Genomic DNA, 21,478 nt, shown 5'->3' with positions numbered 1-21,478 from the left:
TGGAAGGTATTAATAAAATTGTTGGGGGAATGCGGGCCGAAAATACCACAATGGTCAGGATTGGGCCAGGGAGCCAATCCAACCTGCCACTCTGCCAATTTACTAGCAAACCCCTCTCCCCCTACCCCCAGGCTTCCTCACCCCCACACACATGTCTCCCTTCCCATCTCTGAGGGAGCCAGTAGAGTTTAATGCTCAGAAAGTAGCCCTTAAAGCTGTTCTGCCATTCAGCAAGGCCATGGCTGGTGTCCATCTTATCTCCAACCAGCCATCTTGGATCCCTACCTCTTATTGCTCTGGTCTGAACGAAATCCAACCATTTCAGTTTTGGGATTTTCAATTGATCTTGCCTCAACAGCAAGGACGTTCCGGATTTCCGCGACCTTTTGTGTGAAGAAGTGTTCAGTTTCTGACATCACCCCTCAATAGAAGACTCTAGTTTTAAGGTTACGTCTCCTTTATCTCTATAACTCTCCACCACTTGGGTTATATCCAAATAGCACTTGGATGTTAACATGCTGGTGCTCTGCCAGCCAAAGAAAAGTGGCTCCAGTGAGTTGCAGGGCTGGGAGGGGCTGGGTGGAGGGAGGGGAGCTGCGGGGGTGGAGGGGGAGGGATGTGTGTGGGAGGGGGTGTGGCGTGGGGAGGTGTGGGTGGAGGCGCACCACTAACTTGTAGAGAATCTGAGAGAATGCAAAGCAATTCTGAAGGTGGCTTTTGAATAGAGAGTTTACCCAACCAATTAGCATCAGAGGATGTGCTGATGGGCTGCATGACATGTCCATTATTTCAAGGGACAACAGCAGTTTATACTTATTGAACTCCTTCAACATAATAAAATGTGCTTTGTAGGAACATTACAGAACAAAATATGACACTGAACTAGAGAAAGAGATACAAGGTCGGATGGTTAAAAGCTTGGTTAAAGGGGTAGGTTTTAAGAGGAGGAAAGTGAGGTTTGTTTGTTGAAGTTTATTTATTAGTCACAAGTAGACTTACATTAACAGTGTAATGAAGTTACTGTGAAAATCTCCTAGTTGCCACACTCCGGTGCCAGTTTGGGTACACTGAGGGAGAATTTAGTATGGCCAATGCGCCTAGCCAGCACTTCTTTCAAACTGTGGAGGGGGAACCGGAGCTCCTGAAGGAAATCCAAGGAGAGAATGTGCAAAATCCACACAGACAGTGAGCTAGGAATCAAACCCGGATCCCTGGAGCTCTGAGACAGCAGTGCTAACCCCGGTACCACTGTGAGGTGGAAAGGTTTTAGGTGAGAATTCTAGAGCCATGGACTAGGCAAATGAAGGCATGGTCACCAGTGATGGAGTGATAAGAACTGGAGTGATTAAAACTTTCATTCAAGTTAGAAAGGTGAATCGAGCAGCCACTGCAGTTTGAGGTTTCGGCAACATTATTTTAACAGGTGAATCATCGGTTTTTTGATTCCAGAGTTCTGTAGTTCGGCAGAGAAGCTTTCCAGTTTTCCTTTCAGCTGCAGTCTTGCTAACTCGACTGACACCCACAGAGGAAGAGATTGATTGAGATATTCCTGTAAAAAATGGCTATTTGCAGGGGTATTGTGGATGTGCTTGCTGGCTTTTTCTACTGGGGTCAAACTTCCAGCACTTGCTGTCACAGAAGATACACAATGACAGAGAACAAGGGGGTCTTGTCAGCTAACTTTTAACCCATTCATTGTGAATTCCATGTGGGAAAGCGAATCCACAGGAATCCGTTTAAGCATTACTCAGAGATTCTTTTGATGAGTGGGCCATTATGTCCCATTGTCTCCACCAGAGATGGCAATTACTTTCTGGATGCTTTTAAAAGTAGCCTGTCTGGTAACAGGTTGGAGCTCCATCATCTCTTACAGAATCACCTTGCAGCAATTCAAATGGTTTATACGTCCACTTTTTAAATTAAACCCTGGTCTTATTTAAAGCCTGATATTTCTGGACATAATTCCTTGTTTTTTTTCCTTCATTATTATGAGACTTTATACCTATGTGTATCTGACACATGTGCCTAGAGTTAATAAGAGAACCCAAGATATAATCCCTTTATGAGTGATTTGTGTTTTATGCGTTATTTCTATCATACCCATGTGACATGGTTGCAGCAATGGTTTCCTCTAAATGACATGGTGCTCATCCTGACAGGAAGATCCAGTGCAGGTACGACATGGCGAACAATCTTTAATAATGCTACATGGGGTGAGACAATCCTTAACATTCTGGGTAGACTGCAATTAAACCACAACTTCGGAAAGTGTTTAATTTGCAAAATGGTGATTGCACAGAAAAGCATCAAAACACGGTGTCAGGAAAGTCCGCAATTTATTGGTAAGCCATTTCAGGATGTGTGGGAAGTCGAATTTCAATTTAACTACTTCTTCTCCTCATTACCCTAGACCTAACGGCCTAGCTGAATGAATGATGTGCATGGCGAAATCCCTCATCTTAAAATGTAATCAGACCAAGCAATACCTTTATATTGCAATGTTACATCTTAGAGTGACACCTTTAAGTGCATCCATTCCATCACTGGCAGAACTCAATTTATCTACTCTTACACATTCTAATATCTCAGAAACTACAAATCAATTTTTAAAACAATAAGAGAAGACGACCAACATACTCAATAAAAATTGCAGGTACAGAATTGCCGAGTTCACAGTTGGGACAACAAATTAGCATCCAAGATCCTGTGGAAAGGTTGTGGCAACTAGTCAAGGTGACAAGGATTGTTTTTCGGATCCCAGGTCTGCTGAAGTCATTATACGCAAACGCACAGCACTGAGGCATAAACAGGGATAAATCACATTCATTCCATCTTCTCAACCACTGTCCATCCCAAACAAGATCCCAACTGTTACCAGGAACAACATGAGAAGAATGACAAATATCACAGTGAACAATTAAAGAAGCTCCAGACAAGGTTACCATTAGAATATCTGGACATACCTGCAGATTATTTTGGAGACTCGTAGATTCATCTGTTCTATGCAATTTCAACTAAACTTGAACATGTATTGTGAATGGTGTTCCTTTCCCAGTAATGATTCCACTGATAAATTTGGGATCTTTTATAGTAAAACAAACTTTTTTTAATTATATAGTTTAAATGTAACTGTCGCAAATGAAGCAGCTTAACTTTTAACTTAATAGTGAACAATATTTAAAATTGAAAGGAAGCTACTTTCTAGCTTATGACTGCTTCAGTTTCAAATAAGCCACATTCTTTTGAGAGAATTAAATGCAACTTTAAACATAGTTAGCAACCCTAAATATACTTGCTATAAATTGTGTTAACAGCCTTGAAGCTTTCAGAGAGAAACTGAGTTTTAGAGCAGATTGCAGACCTCTGTCTTCAGCAGTAACATGTCTTTAAGAGATAGAAGCATGACATCACTAGAAAACAAGTGTGTCATGTGATCCAGTTTTAGTTTCACTTTTGCTTTCAGCAGAGCAAGCACACATAGCTCTGCAACCCAAATGCCTTCAAGCTTTGTGTCTATGTATATCCGTTCACATGTCCTTAAAGTGAACAAATGAATGCGCACCAAATTTATCCAATCCCTTATGAGTAGGGGAGGTGGTGGCATAGTGGGATTGTCACTGGACTAGAATTCAGAAACCCACAGTAATGTTCCAGGGAACCGGTTTCAAATCCCACCAGGACAAAGGATGAAGTTTGAATTAAAAAAAAATACAGAATTAAAAGTCTAGTAATGTCCACGAAAACATTGTCGATTGACATAAAAACCCATCTGATTCACAGCACAGAAGAAGACCATTCAGCCCAGAGGCAGAGGCACACTGGTACTGTCACTGGGCTAGTAATTCAGAGACTCAAGGTAATGCTCTGGGGACTTGGGTTCAAATCCAGAGGTGGAACCTGAATTCAATAAAATCTGGAATTAAAAATCTAATGATGACCATTATTGATTGTCATAAAAACCCATCTGGTTTACTAATGTCCTTAAGGGAAGGAAATCTGCCATCCTTACCTGGTCTGGCCTACGTGTGACTCCAGACCCACAGCAATGTAGTTGACTCTTAAATGCCCTGTGGAGGGCATTTAAGGTATGGACAATAAATGCTGGGTCCAGCCAGCGATGCCCCCACCCTGTAAAATGAACTTTTTTTTAAAAAAGCATACCTCAATTGTGCTATCTGCCACAATTTCTCCATTCCTGTGTCCTGATCAACAATATACCCGATCATTTCTTTCTGTGCTTCAACCATTGTCATTACCCCTCCTTCCCCACCTTATTTCAACACAATTTGCCTTACCGCCCATCCGGAAAAGTACCCTCACCCGTAAAACCTCGGCATAATAAAGCCATTTCCCCAGAGGCCTTTCTTCTTTGACCTTTCTGCCTTGCATCCCATTTCAGATGATTGTCATCCATCCCCTGCACAAAAGTAATTAACTTCAACAGCAGTGCGATACCGAGTAGATCTCCTTTTGGAATATCAAATCCCTTTGGAGCATCAAGTACACATAACCATAACATAAGCAGCATGGGAACTGCTAATACTATTCAGACCAGGTGCAACTTTGCCCTCTGTGTGCGTTTTTTTTATGCATGAAGGATGCAGATGAGTTTAAAAAACCTGTAACAGGAATGGAACAAAGTTGGTTAGAATCAGAACCACACAGGCTTTTAGGTGATTAAAGTCAAAGGCCCTTGCATTTATGGCATATCTCTGAACGCGGATAAATGTAAGCTGAACGAGATCTCAGGAGGCGCAGGTAATTTCCCTGGGAATCATTTCTTAATGCACTACTTTCCGAACTGATAGAAGTGAAAAGCTTTCAGTGCATTTTGCCAATCACACTTCAGCTGTGACAAGCGCTACCCTTGGCAACAGCGGCCTACCATTTTCAATAAAATGGACACTTTCCACTTTGCAGTCCCTGAGTGCATCCCAGTGTGAGTACATCTACAAACGGCTGAGATTTTACAGTGGTTATCAGCCCTCCTCAGGGTTGATAACCAAAGTTTTGGAGCCTTAATAGATAGTCTGTGTGGGGTTTTTGCACATTCTTCCAGTGCCTGCGTGGGTTTCCTCCGGGTGCTCCGGTTTCCTCCAAAGATGTGTGGGTTAGATTGATTGGCCGTGTTAAATTGACCCTTAATGTCCGAGGATGTGTATGTTAGAGGGATTAATGGGGTAAGTTTGTGGGGTTTCAGGGACAGGGCCTGGGTGGGATTGCTGTCGGTGCAGGCTCGATGGCCTCCTTCTGCACTGCAGGATTTCTATGGTTCTATGACGTGACACTAATAGTCCAACATACAGAGTAGTAACGACCCCTTTGCTGGTTGTAATCCTCACCTACCTGAATGCTGCAAAGACTGAGAATGAATATATATCGAAGCTAACGGAACCTTATCCTTTAGTTAGGGTTTAGCCTTAACAAAATACTGGTTGGAAGTTCTGGGGGGAGTTGGTTAGGGGGTAGCAGAGAGGAGGAAGTTGGTAGCGCTGTGGTTAGCACTGCTACCTCACAGCACCAGTGACCCAGGTTTGATTTCGGCCTTGGGTGACGGCCTGTGTGAAGTTTGCACGATCTCCCAGTGTCTGCATGGGTTTCCTCCAGGTGCTCCAGTTTCCTCCCACAGTCCAAAGATGAGCGGGCGAGCAGATTGGCCGTGCTAGATTGTCCAAAGATGTGCAGGTTAGGCGGATTTGTCACGCTAAATTTCCCTTTAATGTCCACAGATGTGTAGATTAGGTGGATTGGCCACAGTAAATGCATGGGGTTACGGGGATAGAGCGAAGGAGAGGGTCTGGGTGGGATGCTCATTGGAGAATTGGTGCAGGCTCGATGGGTGGGATTTTCCAGCTGCAATTGCCCCAAAATTGGAAAATCCGACCTCAGGCCTTTTCACTGTCCGCATCCCCCCACCCCCCAAGCTCCATGGTGGGCGAGGCAAGAAAATTCCCCCAATGTGTTTAATGGCTGCTTTGAGTGGTGTAGGAATTCTACGGTTCTAAGTCCTTTACCTAAAATTGGAAACCTTCAGAATCAACGCCAGAGCTGGGAGAAACTTCAGGTATTGACCTGGAACTATTCTGCAGGGGAAACATTGGCGTGTACAGAGCAGCATTGAACAGGAATAGAGGGGCCTGGATTATTCACCACGAGAAGACTTGCATTGTCAATCATAGACGTTCAGCTTTACCTCTCCCAGCGGAGAGTATTTAACAATCAATCTGAAGAATCAAGAGGAACTTCCTTCAGTATACCAATAAAATGGAAGACAAACTCTGCTCCTGGGAATAGTTGTCATCGTGTGACTGCATTTTCATTGCTTCCTCTGATCGGTATGTCGTTCTGTTAGAGTGCGATCGATCCTTTATTCTGCCAGCATTCCTCCAAGTCTCCTTCTCACCACCTTGGACTGTCTCAGGTTGAACTAAATTATCGCGACTGCAACATGGACAAAGTGTAGGGCATGACACAGGGATACACACAGGCAGGGCGGTCACATTTTGAGACAATACCCTTTGCTCCTCATTTACTGTGATTGAGAGTGATGGTAGGGTGAGGAGGTGTGTAGAAATTTGGTGAGGTAGAGGCTCTCAAAAGGGCAGATGATGACCTTTTAAAGAATGGTCATTGCTGATTTGGCAGAGACATTGTGTCCCTGCAGCTGTGGCTGCCTTAGAATTAGGTTCAAGCTGCACTGCAGGGACCTGTACTCATCACCTAGATTGACACATCAGTGCATTAGTGAGTACTGTACTATTGAGAGGGAGGGGCCATCTTTTCAATCAGAAGATAATCGGAGACTGCATTGTCTTGTTCAGGTGATTATTAAAGGTCCCATAGCACTCGTTCCTCTTCTCTATATCGCATGCAAGAAACAACACTTTTCACTGTATACTAATGGGCAGCACGGCAGCATAGTGGTTAGCACTGCTACCTCACAGTGCCAGGGACATGGGTTCAATCCCTGGCTTGGGTCACTGTCAGTTGGAGTTTGTACGTTCTCCCCATATCTGCATGGGTTTCCTCCAAGTGCTCCCGTTTCTTCCCACAGTCCAGAAATGTGTGGCTTGATTGGTCATGCTAAATTACCCCTTAGTGTCCCGGGATGTTTATGTTAGAGGGATTAGCAGGGTAAATTTGTGGGATTTCGGGAATAGGGCCTGCGTGGGATTGTGCAGACTCGATGGGTTGAATGGCCTCCTTCTGCACTGTAGGGATCCTATAATTTCTATGATGTGACAATAATAAATCAAATCAAATCAAAGAAGAACAGTTCCCCCATTTGCGCCCTGACCAATATTTGTTGCTTGGCCAAGATCACTGAAACACGTGTTATTTACCTCAGTCTGTGGGATCTTGCTGTGTGCAAATTGGCCATCATATTTTCCTGCATTTGCAGAAGTAGCTACGCCTCTGGTAATTTGTGATTTCTAGTGTTTCATTTTAAATCTACAGGGTTGATTTGATTTGATTTGATCCTTATTCTTGTAAATATTAGTGTACAGAGAAAGGTATTGTAATCTTGCATGCCATATAGACAAAACATACTGCACATAGAGAAGGAGAGGGTGCAGATTGACATCATTACAAGGTTGCTATTCTGAATGAAAGAGGTGATTATCAGTTTATCTGGAGTCCAAGTAGAACAGCAATTATCAAGGTTGAAGGTGCACAAGTCTCGAGGTTGCAGCTGACATAAAGTAGTTACATTTACCACGGAATATGCAGTTGCATCTTATCAAGAGAAATAATGATCTCTCCTTGTGGATTTAGACCAATATAACTAAAAAGAGAGCTATGCTGAAAATGAATCTGCACACAATCCATTATTTTCTTCCCGGCAGATACAATTTGTATCACCAAGATCACTCGGATCATTAAGGAAAGTTCCAGCTGTTAAATGTTCTCTAGCTGCTGTCTCTTGTCTCCAGAATAATTAGTCAGAGAAAGGTCCCAACCTCCCAGATCTTCAATGCATCGTTATTCATCTGAATCATAGAATCCATTGAATCCTAAGGTGCAGAAGGAGGTCATTTGGCCCACTGAGTCCACACCGACCATAATCCCACCCAGGCCCCATCCACAGAACTCTAGCTAGTCCCCCGGACATTAAGGGTTGACATAGCATGGCCAATCCACCTAACCTGCACATCTTTGGGCTGTGGGAGGAAACCGGAGCACCCAGAGGAAACCCACTAGGACATGGAGAGAATGTGCAAACTCCACATGGACAGTGACCTGAGGCTGGAATTGAACCCAGGTTCCTGGCGCTGTGAGGCAGCAGTGCTAACCTCTGTTTATTTATCTTTATTTAATTATTTATCTTAAGTTGAGTCGACTGAGGAGTTTAATTGTACTTAATTGTGGTAACGCTGGTTGCTTTTCTTTGTTCTTTAGCATTTAAGAAGCATCTGAGTGGGTACATGAATAGGGAGGGAAGAGAGGGATACAGCCTAAGTAAGGGCGGAAGGTGCTTTTTTGTTAGGGCATGATGATTGGCACAGGCTTGGAGGGCCAAGGGGCCTATTCCTGCACTGTACTTTTCTTTGTTCTTTACAGATCTTTTGCAAAGCAGAGGGAAGCTAGTTGGCTCATTGTGTTTGCACTGGCATCAAAACTAATCCCACTGCCCTTATCTATTCCAGTAGCCCTATGCTACCTCAAATATTTACTCAATTTCCTTTTCGAAGATGTAGAGGTCTCTCCCTCAGCCATTCTCTGCAGTAAAACATTCTGCATTCCAAATCTTCCCTTGCACTGAGGTAATCACCTAATCCCTCTCTTAAGTTGATGACTCATCGCAGACTCAACTAGATGTTAGACCATCAAAACCCTTCATAATTTCAGAAGAATTTCAAAGAACTGGTCTATTCCATTGACATGCGGTCAGCACAGGTTTGCAAACATTAGTCTGGCCTCTGTTCTCATGAGCTGATTGGTTAAATACATGAGGGTAGAAATTTGAGTCTGTCTGGCTGGATCTCCAGCACGTCCCCAGAAAGGGAGGTCAGACAAAGGCAAGTCCAAAAAATTGTGCTTTCACCTATATTGTTTCCCCATGTCTTACATGGCACACTCTGGTACACACACAGTTATTCTGTAAGGTTGCCAGTGGAGTGGCGCTGGGAAGAGTTGCAGGGTGGTGAAGGAAGATCATACAGTGAAGAAAAGGCCCTTCAGCCCATTTAGTCTGCACCGACAAAATCTACCACTAAAGGTATGCTCATCCCTTTTCCCTGCACTTCTCCCTTGCTCTTGAATGTTATATTTCAAGTTCTCATCCAAATATTTTTTGCAATGTTTCTGGCCGCAACAATCTTCCCAGGCAGTGAATTCCAGATTTCCACCATCCTCTGAGTGAAAAAGTTTTTCTCAAATCCCCTCTGAATCTCTTGCCCCTTATCCTAAAACTATGCCCCCTCGTGATTGACCCCTCAACCAAGGGGAACAGCAGCTCCCTACTCACCATGTCCAGACCCTTCATAATCTCAAATATCTCAGTCATATCCCAGCCTTCTCTGCTATAGAGAAAGCAATCCAAGCCTATCCAGTCTCTCCTTGTAGTTCAAATGCTCCATCCCAGATAAATCCAAATCCTGGTGAGTGTCCCCTGTATCCCCTCGAGTGCTATCATATCCTTCCTACAATGAGGTGGAAGGGGGGGTTTCTGCCTTTTTCATCCCTGCTGGCCTCTAACAAAACCCATTCCCACCGAAGCATGGATCATTTCCCATACCTCCCTCAAGACACCAACAATAGAGAAATTACCTTTCCTTCTGGTGGTCTCTAAACTCTGGTCTGATAATGGCCTTGTTCATGCTTCTGGATTGACCATGTCCAAGTTCCATCACCTGAATGGACTGGGTACTCAATCTAAATAATTAAAAGGCCTCAGAGAGCGAGGAAGGGACTCAACCCATGGCCACATTGGGGAGGCAGCATCCCAACTGCTACACAACTATAACACTATCGGGGTGGCACAGTGGTTAGCAGTGCTGCCTCACAGCACTGGCTTCGATTCCAGGTTTGGGTCACTGTCTGTGTGGAGTTTTTACATTCTCCCCATGTCTGAGTGGACCAGATGCTCTGGTTTCCTCCAAAAGTATAAAGTTGTGTGTGGCCATGATGAATTGGTCCTTGGTATCCCAAGATGTGCAGGTTTGGCCGTGGTAAATTTCTCCATATTGTCAGAGGGAGTAGCAGGGTAAATGCATGGGACTGGGGCGGGGGTGGGAAGAGGCCCCAAGTGTCCCAGAATGCTTAGGTTAGATGGAGTGGCACAGTAAATATGTGGGGTTACGGGTATAGGGCCTGGGTGAGATTGTTGTCAGTGCAGTCTCAATGGACCGAATGACCTCCATTGCACTGTAGAGATTCTATGATTCTAAGATTACAAAATGGGCCCTGGGAATTTCCTTTGGTTGAATTAATCTGGGAACTTCCACAAAGAATTTTTATGAATGTGTGGTTATAAACCTGGGAATGAGCCTGGCTTTTAACACATTGAAATAAATTTATCCTTCTCCCCTCCCATTCTGGCCTATGTATCAATAATAAGCACAAAATTAATCACTCAGCTTTTTGTGAGCTCAGGTACATTAGGGAGTGTTACTAAAAGTGAATAACTGAAGCACCCATGGGAGGGAAAAAGAATATGGTACAGTCCTGAAGATGCAAGAATGCTTCGAAGCATAGCCGCTGTTGTAATGTGGCAACCGCACGACCCAATTTACACTCAGCAAGCTCACACAAGCAGAAATATGATAATGACTAAATAATCTGTTTTTTTTAACGTAGATGGAAGGATGAAGATTAGGAATATCTCCTCTGCCCTTCTTCAATATGGTGACGTTCAACCTATTACATCCACCTGAGAAGGCAAATGGGAGCTTGGTTTAAAACCTCATCCAAAAGACAGCACCTCTGACAGTGCAGTGCTCTCACAATCCACCACAGAATCAGTGCAGAAAGAGGCCATTTGGCCCATCACATCTGCACTGATCCTCTCTGAAAGTCTACTTTCACCTAGGCCCCTTCTCCCATCCTAGTCCCACACATTTACCATAGCTAATCCATTTACCTTACACATCCTCGGACATTAAGGGCCAATTTACTATGGCCAATCCACCTAATCCACACATCTTTGGAATGTGGGAAGAAGCCGGAGCAATGGGAGGAAACCCACGCAGACGTGGGGAGAACGCGCAGACTCCACACAGACAGTCACCCGAGGCTGGAATTGAACCTAGGTCCCTGGTGCTGTGAGGCAGCAGTGCTAACCACTGTGTCACCATGCCACACACACAGGAGTGTCAACTTAAATTTTTGCACTCAAGTGACCCGAAGCCACAACATTGTGACTCACAAGATGAGAATGTAATGATCTGAGCTGTAGTGGACAGGAGGAACACTAATGATCAAAAAATTGGGAGAGCTTGGGCTGGAAATGGTCTGAATCAGGAAAATAATGGAATCTATCAGCAAATAATGTAGATGCCACTTGATTTAGACTAAGCAGGTAGCGTTAAAATTGCTTAGGCAGAAATGTTAAATTTTAACAAAACTCTGATAATGTTTATTGTAGCTTTGCTGTGTTATCACAATACTGAAGGTACACCCAGTACTGGGTTAATTTTATTATCATAAGATCAGTATTCCTTTCAGTGTCAGAATGTGAGTGCTGGGAAGCAATCAGTTCCCCCGAAGCAGCCAGTAGTCGAAGGGTCAATCTAATTATCAAGCAGATTTGAACGCCTTCACACCATTGCAGAGGGGCTTACAGGAAAATCCAACAGCTGCTCCTGAGGCTTTATTCAATTCGCTTGAAGAAAATCACTGCAAATGACATTGGACTCATCTTCTTCAAACAGACCAATATTTCAAGCGATCTTCCTGAAGAGAAATTCATGTCACCACAAGGTAAGCGGTAGGGTTTCAATAATTTAGGATGCCAGTTGATCTGGCCTCATTTTTATGATCAAAGGAATCCTCTCTGCAATCTGACCACAGGCTGAGGGGTCTTTCAAAGAATCTTCCATTGGCTAATTCGTCATAAAGGAAATAAAAAACACAGTGGGAGAAACAAACTTATTCATACTGCGTGAATGGTTGGGCTCTGGAATGCACTGACTGGCAGTGAGGTGGAGGCAGGTTCAATCGAGGCATTCAAGAGGCCACTGGATGATTATTTGAGTGGAAATGTTTGTTTATTAATGTCGCAAGTCGGCTTACATTAATACCGCAATGAAGTTACTGTGAAAATCCCCTAGTCACCGCACTCCGGCGCCTGTTTGGGAACACTGAGGGAGAATTTAACCAATGCACCTAACCATCATGTCTTTCGGACTGTGGGAGGAAACTGGAGGCAACCCATGCAGACGCAGGGAGAATGTGCAAACTCTGCACAGACACTGCCCCAAACCAGTAATCAAACTAGTTTAAGATGAAATTAGCCCCTCAACTTCATTCTAATAACGTGCTTCTGATTATCTGAAGAATTTCATCTACCAACCCACACACACACACACACACACACACACACACACACACACAACTTCCAGACAACATCTGAGCTATGTATGTGGAAGGGTCTGGGACTTGCAGTGGCTTCTCTGTCTGCAGACCAGATGGATGGCAGTGGATCTAAGAGGCGTCACTTGAAGAGCTCTCCTAGGTTGCATGGATGGTGCCCCTGCCACTGAGGCCCATGTGCCCAGTGCCATTTGGTGAGGTAAGTTTGGACAGTTGAGGGTTCACATACCCTGATGGGCTCCTGGTCTCTCACATTAGCAGGAGTGACTGGGAGCACAATTTGAATCTATTAAATGAACAGTGTGATAGTATCCTTCCTTAGAAATAGGCCTCATACCTGTTCCATCAAGAATGCTGTGGAAAGAGTGTGTTGTTCTGAGCCGGCATTATTCCCTCTCTGTTGTTCCAGCTCTGCTACCCTTCAAGATCTCCACACTCCTCACATTTTGGCCTCTTGCGCATTCCTGAATTTCAATCTTATTGTCCCTTCAGCTGCCTGGAACATAAGTCTTGAAAATTCCTCCCTAAAACTTTCTCCCCCTCTACCTTCCCCTCCTCTGTAAAATATGCTTCTTAAAATCAACCTCTTGACAAAGATTTGGATCTTGATTTGATTTGATTTATTATTGTGATATGTACCGGAATAAGGTGAAAAGTATTGTTTCTTGCTCACTATATAGAGAAAACACACCATTCATAGAGTATATAGACTGAAAGGAAAAGATAGAATGCATAATGTTGCAGTTTTTTAAAATTTATTCGTGGGACATGGACGTCACTGGCAGGCCACCATTTATTGCCCATCCCTAGTTGCCCTTGAGAAGGTGGTGGTGAGCTGCCTTCTTGAATCACTGCAGTCCATGTTCTGGGGGTTGACCCACAATGCCATTAGGGGGTGAAGTCTGGGATTTTGACCCAGCGACTGTGAAGGAACGGCAATATATTTCCAAGTCAGAATGATGAGTGGCTTGGAGAGGAACTTGCAGGTGTTGGTGTTCACATGTATCTGCTGCCCTTGTCCTTCCAGATGAAAGTGGTCATGAGTTTGGAAGGTGCTTTCTAAGGACCTTTAGTGAATTGCTACTGTGCATCTTGTAGATAGTACACACTGCTGCTACTGAGCATCGGTGGTGGAGGGATTGAATATCTGTAGATGTGGTGCCAATCAAGCGTGCTGCTTTTTCCTGGATGGTGTCGAGCTTCTTGAGTGTTGTTGAAACTGCACTCATCCAGGCAAGTGGGGAGTATTCCATCACACTCCTGACTTTTACCTTGGTGGATAGGTGAATAACTCAGGAATAACTGAGTTATTAACTGTAGTATTCCAAGCCTCTGACCTGCTCTTGTAGCCATTGTGTTTATGTGGTGAGTCCAGTTGAGTTTCTGGTCAATTGTAACCCCAAGGATGTTGACAATGGGGGATTCAATAATGGTAACACCATTGAATGTCAAGGGGTGATAGTTAGAATGTCTGTCACTGGTGATGATCATTGCCTGCCATTTGTGTGGCATGCATGTTACTTGTCACTTGTCAGTTACAAGTAGGGTGAAGAGAAAGATCAGCTTAATATAAGGTAGGACCATTCAAAAGTCTGATTATAGCAGAGAAGAAGCTGCTCTTGAATCTATTGAGTGTTCTGCCCTAATATCTCCTTGTGTGGCTCAGTGTTAAATTTTGTTTGAAAACACACTCATGAAACATGCTGGAACTTTAGAAAAATTATTTCATGGGGTATAGGCATCGATAGCAAGGTCAGCATCTGTTGCCCATCCCTGATTGCCCATGTACTAAGTAGTTTATTAAGCCATTTCAGAGGGCATTTAAGAGCCAATCACATTGCTGTGGATCTGGAGTCATGGGTAGGCCAGACCAGGTAAAGATGGCAGATTTCCTTCTCTATAGGACGTTGGTGAACCAGATTTTTGTTTTGGAACAATCAATGATCATTTCATGGTCACAGCCCGAAAGATGTGCTGGTTAGGTGCGTTGGCCATGCCATTCTCCCTCAGTGTACCCGAACAGGCGCCGGAGTGTGGCGACTAGGGGGATTTTCATAGTAACTTCATTGTGGTGTTAATGTAAGCCTACTCGTGACACTAATAAATAAACTTAAAACTGGTTCTTTCACCTGAGGCACAAAACTAAAGTGAACTGATCAGAATTTTAATCGAATTAAAGATAACAATGAAATCCTGGGCTATTTTCATGATGTTCGCTGGAAGTAAACACAGTTCGACAACACAAGGAGGAAATGGAGGTGCAGAAAGATGTGGTGAAATACTACAACATCAAGAGGTTACAACAGCACAGTAAATTCTTCAGCCTTAAAGTACTTTAAATGATGATACCATCCCTTAGTTTCAAACAGCTGCTATAACAGTTATCCATTGAAAATTAAAGACAAGTGCCACTTAAAAGGCATTTAACAAGTTTCCATGATCTCCAAGATGACAAGACTTCTTCATGTCCTTGAACGCTGTTGGAAAATGCCTCCTCCTATAGCTTGATAACAGCTCATCAGGGTTGACAATCTATCCCCAAACCCAGAGTCACCTGCTCTTCGTCATTTGGAATTTATTCACACTGACTAGCCAAGGAAAATACAGTAACAAGTCTCACAATACCAGGTTAAAGTCCAACAGGTTTATTTGGTAGCAAAATCCACTAGCTTTCGGAGCGCTCACTGCTCCTTTGTCTGCCAGCAAGTAAACCTGTTGGATTTTAACTTGGTGTTGTGAGACTTCTTACTGTGTTTACCCCAGTCCAACGCCGGCATCTCCACATCAGTCAAGGAAAACGCAGCAATAATTTCCTAACAATGTTGATAATTGAAAAACAGTCCAGTGTAACAGACCATGAAAATAAACAGGTCAATGGAAAGTCCAGGGGGACACACACTGCGAAATTAAGTTGCAAGTCTAATTTCTTCACTAAATTTGAAGAAAGTGGATTATAAAATCACTTGGGGCAGTTGTGCCTCACGGACAAGTGTGAGTCAACGCTTTCTCTGACTCTCCACTCCACTAATGCAAGAATAAACAGATATTGTTTGTTATACTGCCCCTTTTGTGTACTTGTTCCTATGGCAATCACACATATCACACTTTTCCCACTGCCAGACATACCACATTGAGCACAATATTAGTCTGCAGTGTGATGGGCTGGACACAATATTAGTCTGTAGTTTGATAGGCTGGATAGACTGGGACGTTTTTCCCTGGTGCATAGGAGGATTAGTAGTGACCTTATAGAAGTCTATAAAATAATAAGAGATCAGCTAGATAGTCAATATCTTTTCCCAAAGGCAGGGGAATCTAAAACTAGAGGGTGTAGGTTTAAGGTGAGAGGGGAGAGATACAAAAGGGTCCAGAGGGGCAATTTTTTCACTCATAGAGTGGTGAGTGTCTGGAACGAGCTGCCAGATACAGTAGTAGAGGCGGGTACAATTTTGTCTTTTACAAAGTATTGGATGGTTACATGGGTAAGATGGTATTGAGGGATATGGGCCAAATGTGGATAATTGGGACTAGCTTAGTGGTTAAAAAAAAAAGGGTGGCCAAGACAAGTTGGGCCAAAGGGCCTGTTTCCATGCTGTAAATCTCTGTGACTCTATGACCGCTAGGACTAATCCAATTTATTATTGCACATCTCCCACCAAACCGGTCTGATATACCACATAATTCACCATCTCAGCCTCACACACATTGCTTTTTGACCCCGTGACCCCGCCCCTGCCCTGTTCCTGCTGTGGAACCCAAAGGTCAAAGCCCACCCTCCTCATACACACTCTTTCCACCCACCACACGCTTGCACACACTGATGGGGGCGATTGAGACAGGGGTATTAAATCCCACAAGAGGCCAACAATGAGATTCTTGCTGGCGAGATTTTTAAAATTAATTTATTCATCACAAGTAGGCTTACATTAACACTGCAATTAAGTTACTGTGAAAATCCCCCAGTCGCCACACTCCGGTTCCTGTTCAGGTACACTGAGAGAGAATTTAGCACAGCCAATGCACCTAACCAGCATGTCTTTTGGACTGTGGGAGGAAACCGGAGCATCCGGAGGAAACCCATGCAGATATGGGGAGAATGTGCAAACTCCACACAGACAGTGACCCCAGCCGGGAATCGAACCCGGATCCCTGGCGCTGTGAGACAGCAGTGCTTACCGCTGTGCCGCCCATTACAGCACAATTACCTCTGCCCATCACCCGTCACTATTGACACTAGAAGGTTTAAATACCCTTTCATCTCATTAGCAGGCTTCTTCACTGTATTGATCCCCCCATCGTGGGATTTCCCCCTTGCTGACATCAAGCCACATCAGCTAGGCTTACAACGGGTCTAGATCAATGTGAACCAGGGAAAGAGACCATGCCAGAGGTACACAACTAAGGGTGGTGCCTGTGGGGAGGGTACTGGTGGGAGGATATGGCCGGGCAGTGCACTGGCAGTGGGAGGGGCTGTGCCAAGGAGTCAAGCCCCTCTGGGAAGCTCCACTGTATGCAGGGAGGGCCATGTGTGAGTGGGGAAAGTCTCTGTCTCTCTGGTGGTAGAGTTATTTATTTTCTAAACCGGAGGTCTTTGAAAATGGCATGCCGATCTCTGGAAACCCGATACTATCGCCTCCTTTGGACTCTGCCCTGTTAAGGTGCCAGCATGGGACATGCCTCCAGGATTCCAGGACTTGTTTCTTCTAAATGCTGGACAGTATGGTGAGAAAAGCTGACTGTACAACCAGTGAGCTACATACCCTCTCCTCCCCCCATCCCTTGCACACACTCCCACTTCACCCACACTGTCACTCCTCCTCCTTCACTCAAACTCTTTCTCCCCCCCACACAGCCCCTCACGCTCACTCTCTGCCCCATCACTTGTGGTGTAGCGTGAAATTTTGAGATGCAGGTGTTTTAAGAAAATGTATTCGCCATATCATTCCTAAATCTCCTATTACATTGTTTTCCTATGTATTCGTTATTTAACTCCCCAAACATCAGTAAATACATGAACAGGTTGGGAATAGAGGGATATGGTCTCCGGATGGTTAGGGGGTAGTAATTTTGAAGTAGAAAATATTAGTGCCTGTTGTCATTTTATTTCAAGCCATGAATCATTAGTCTTTAGCGTAGCTCGTATTTCATTATGCAACAGTTTAATTATATAATTCAACCCCATTAAAAAATGAATTACAGACCTATTCTTACAAGATATGGAACAAAACTATGTAAATATAGTTAAGGTATAGATCAACTATGATGTTGAAACAAGCTCAGGGAGTTGAATGGCCTATTCTTGTTCCTCTGTTCATATCCAGGTATCAACGAATGGGGCTTGGCACATGTCTGATGCATTCATGCATCAGGCTCTTTCTCTGGTCAATTCAAACTACTCATGATGTGGAGATGCCAGCGTTGGACTGGGGTAAACACAGTAAGAAGTCTCATAACATCAAGCTAAAGTCCAACAGGTTTATTTGGTAGTAAAAGCCACTAGCTTTCGGAGCGCTGCCCCTTCATTGGGTGAGTGGGAGTTCTATTCACAAATTATTCTATTCACAAATTCAAACCAGCCCAAATCTCAAAGAACAATTAGTCAGTTAAATTAATGTCTTCCATCGTACATGTCCAATTTCCTACAGCATTCAAATTATCTGGTCCAGCAACCTGATCAATCTTCAATGCCTCAAACCAAGCTAAGGGCCATTTATGCATTTATATTTAAGGAATCAATATCTAAAGCACATGTACCTACTACTGCACCATCTTCAATGATGAGAATAAATACAAAATATATATTTTACCCAATCTTCAATCAAGATTACAAAGAACAAGAAGAACAAAGAAAATTACATCACAGGAACAGGCCCTTCGGCCCTCCAAGCCTGCACCGACTGAACTAAAACCGCTACCCATCCAGGGACCGTATCCCTCCATTTCCATCCTGTTCATGCATTTATCAAGACACCCATTAAAAGTCACTATCGTATCTGCTTCCACTACCTCCCCCAGCAGCGAGTTCCAGGCACCCACCACCTCCTGTGTGAAACATTTGTCTCGTACAACTCCGTTAAACCCAGATCCCTGGTGTTGTGAGGCAGCATTGCTAACCATGGTGCCACCATAAAAGGCTATAGAGCAATAGTCTTGCCCATTCTGCTCTCTGCACGTGAGACTTGTAACGTGAACCAGCGTCATGCCAAGACGTTCAACCACATTCACTTCAGCAGCTTCTGATAATCAGATGGCAGAACAAAATACCAGACATAGTTCAGCCGAGCTAGCACGCCAAGCATTCCCACAGTGCTGAGACAGTCACAGCTGAGTTGGTTGGTGACATAGGCAGGATTCCTAATTGTTGCCTACTAAAACAAACCTTCTGCAGTGAACTTGAGTCAAGGGCAAGCTGTCATGGGGGCGCTATAGGGACATTCTGAAGACTTCACTCAGGAGTCACTGGAAAAGTTTGCCCGGGAACATTACACTTGGTACAAACGAATAAAAATGGCACGGCCTCCTTCGAAAGTGAGTGCATGTCTGAGGCAGAGAGAAACCGCAAAGAGGGAAGATATCTGGAACGTGCTGCCCGGGGAGGTGGTCGGAGCAGGTATGATAGCGGCATTGAAAGGGGCAACTAGATGAATACGTGAATGGGATGAAATGGAAGGATACGGACTCTGTAAGTGGGTACTGTCTTAATTTAGGTAAGCCTCATGATCAGGGCAGGCTTGGAGGGCTGAAGGGCTCGTTCCTGTACTTTTTTTTGCCCTTTCTCTTTGAAATCCCCCAGGGGGATAGGGGTGGGGCAAGATTTTCCCCAAGCCCCATGGTATGTTTCTCAATGGCTGGAATGGTCTGCCATTGGCCAGTAGCAGGATCATCTGGTCCCACTATTGACAGTGGGATTTTCCATCAAATCTCCCCCCCCCAGCTGCTGGGAAACACATGGCGGGCTATCAGCGGGACTGGAAGATCCTGTTGATGAGAATGGCTGGACAATTCACTCCCCCCCCCTCACCCTATCAAGTCAGCAGTTGTCTGCAGTATCCTGTCCAATTTGCAGCAGAACCTTCCAGGCACATATCGAGGCTTGGCAGTCACCTACACACCCACTGGCAACTTAGTAAACACCCTGTGTGTTCATCTTCACCTCGAAGGACAAACAAGCAAAGAAGAACCCAAACTTCTCCAAGAATATCTCAGATATCTGAGGCAATCCAGATTTCTCATTGTCATTTCTCCTGTTCGCCAGATAAATAGAATCAAAAATGGAATCAGATTGGCAGTGGGGATATGGGGAAAAGTGGGAGCCGGGGCTTCACGATGGCACAGTGGTTAACTCTGATGCCTCGCAGAGCCAACGACCCAGGTTCGATTCCTGGCTTGGGTCACAATCTGTGCAGAGTTTGCACATTCTCCCCATGTCTGCATGGATTCCCTCTGGGTGCTCCGGTTTCCTCCCAGAGTCCGAAAGACGTGTTGCTGAGGTGCGTTGACCAAGGTAAATTCTCCGAGTGTACCCGAACACGGGCTGGAGTGTGGCAACTAGGGGATTTTCACAGTAACTTCATTGCAGTGTTAATGTAAGCCCACTTGTGACACTAATAAATAAACCTTTAAAATCTTAGGTAGGGTGAAAGAAGCAACCAATGCCATTGGCCTTGGTCAATATCCGTAGCTTGTGATGCAAATCCTACGCAAGTGGATGGTGATGCCCCCATAGTTGAATGTCCTGGATGTTTTGGTTCCCCCTCAGGTGAAGCACTTATGTGAGTAATGTGGAAGAGGGAGAGAGTTTAGTGAACAATATCCTAGGACGCAATAGCTCTTCCCTGAGGGGACTGAAGAACAATCCGGATGATCTGGCGATTTTGTCACTGTCCAATTAACTTCAGCTTCTGTCCATTCTGTGCGTTGTGGATCAGTGGAATTGCTGCATTAAGTTGCTGAAGCGCTGGGATACCGGGGCTCAAGCTGTCAGCACAGTGCAGCGGTGCTTAACCATAAATCAGGAGCCAGCTCGGGGATTTATTAGTGTCGGCATCCACTGCATAACCCTTTGCCCTTGTAAAGCGCGGTAAAGGTAGCTCACTAGCAACTGCCAGCACTTTTAGCGAGCACTAAAACCCTTGTACAAGAGATTAATGTGAGCGCAGACGGTTGGCTGAGTGCTGTGCCTTTGCTGATGAGGCACTCCCCTTCAAGGTAATCACTTTCAGGGTAACTGACTGGTGTCCACAAAACACATGCAATCTGACTCGGCTCGTCCCAGCTCCTCCTCATTGAACCTCGGCAGTGAGAATGAGCCAGCGTGGGTTTTACAGCGAGCTGTGAATTCACTTTGCAGGGCTTGCTCTGAGCATCAATCAGCCAGTCATGCTGAGGGAGTGTTCTCCCCCCCCCCCCCTCCCTTCTCCTTTCCCCTGTTAAAGCTTGTGGTATTGTTTATCAGAGCTCTGTACAGATCAATCCCACTCTAACAGATTGCCTGTCAGACCATTTCCAGCACATCGATCCGGTGATATAATTTGCTATTCTCACAGCACAGACAGGAACAAATGGAGATGGAGTAGGTTGTTTAATTGGTGCTGCTGCAGAGTCAGAGGACAAGAAAGCAAGGGGAGGGGGGGGATAGTTTGGGTCCCATAAGAGGTTTCAAAATGGCACTTGTGGCATGCGTGCAATCAAACAGCGGCAGACGCTCTATCAATATAAGTGTTAATGCACTGTAGTGACTGTGGGCAGATCACAGTGGTGCAATGCTGGTTGCACACTACCGCTGCCATTAACCATGTCAGCGTTCACCCATCACCCTGTCTTAGCCTCGAACAGCTGAACACAGAGTCAGCAGCAGGAAAGGCCTCCCTCTCAGCGGTCCCCTTTAGCAGGAGAATCAACTAATTGATTGCTGGCTGGCTCCTCCTGGGTATTGCTGCAAGTT

Source organism: Carcharhinus amblyrhynchos, chromosome 1 (assembly GCF_965287045.1).
Source record: "Carcharhinus amblyrhynchos chromosome 1, sCarAmb.v2.hapA, whole genome shotgun sequence".
In the NCBI taxonomy this organism is placed as follows: Eukaryota; Metazoa; Chordata; class Chondrichthyes; order Carcharhiniformes; family Carcharhinidae; genus Carcharhinus; species Carcharhinus amblyrhynchos.
The sequence above is the reverse complement of the archived record's forward strand: the minus strand, read 5'-3'. Positions refer to the sequence as shown.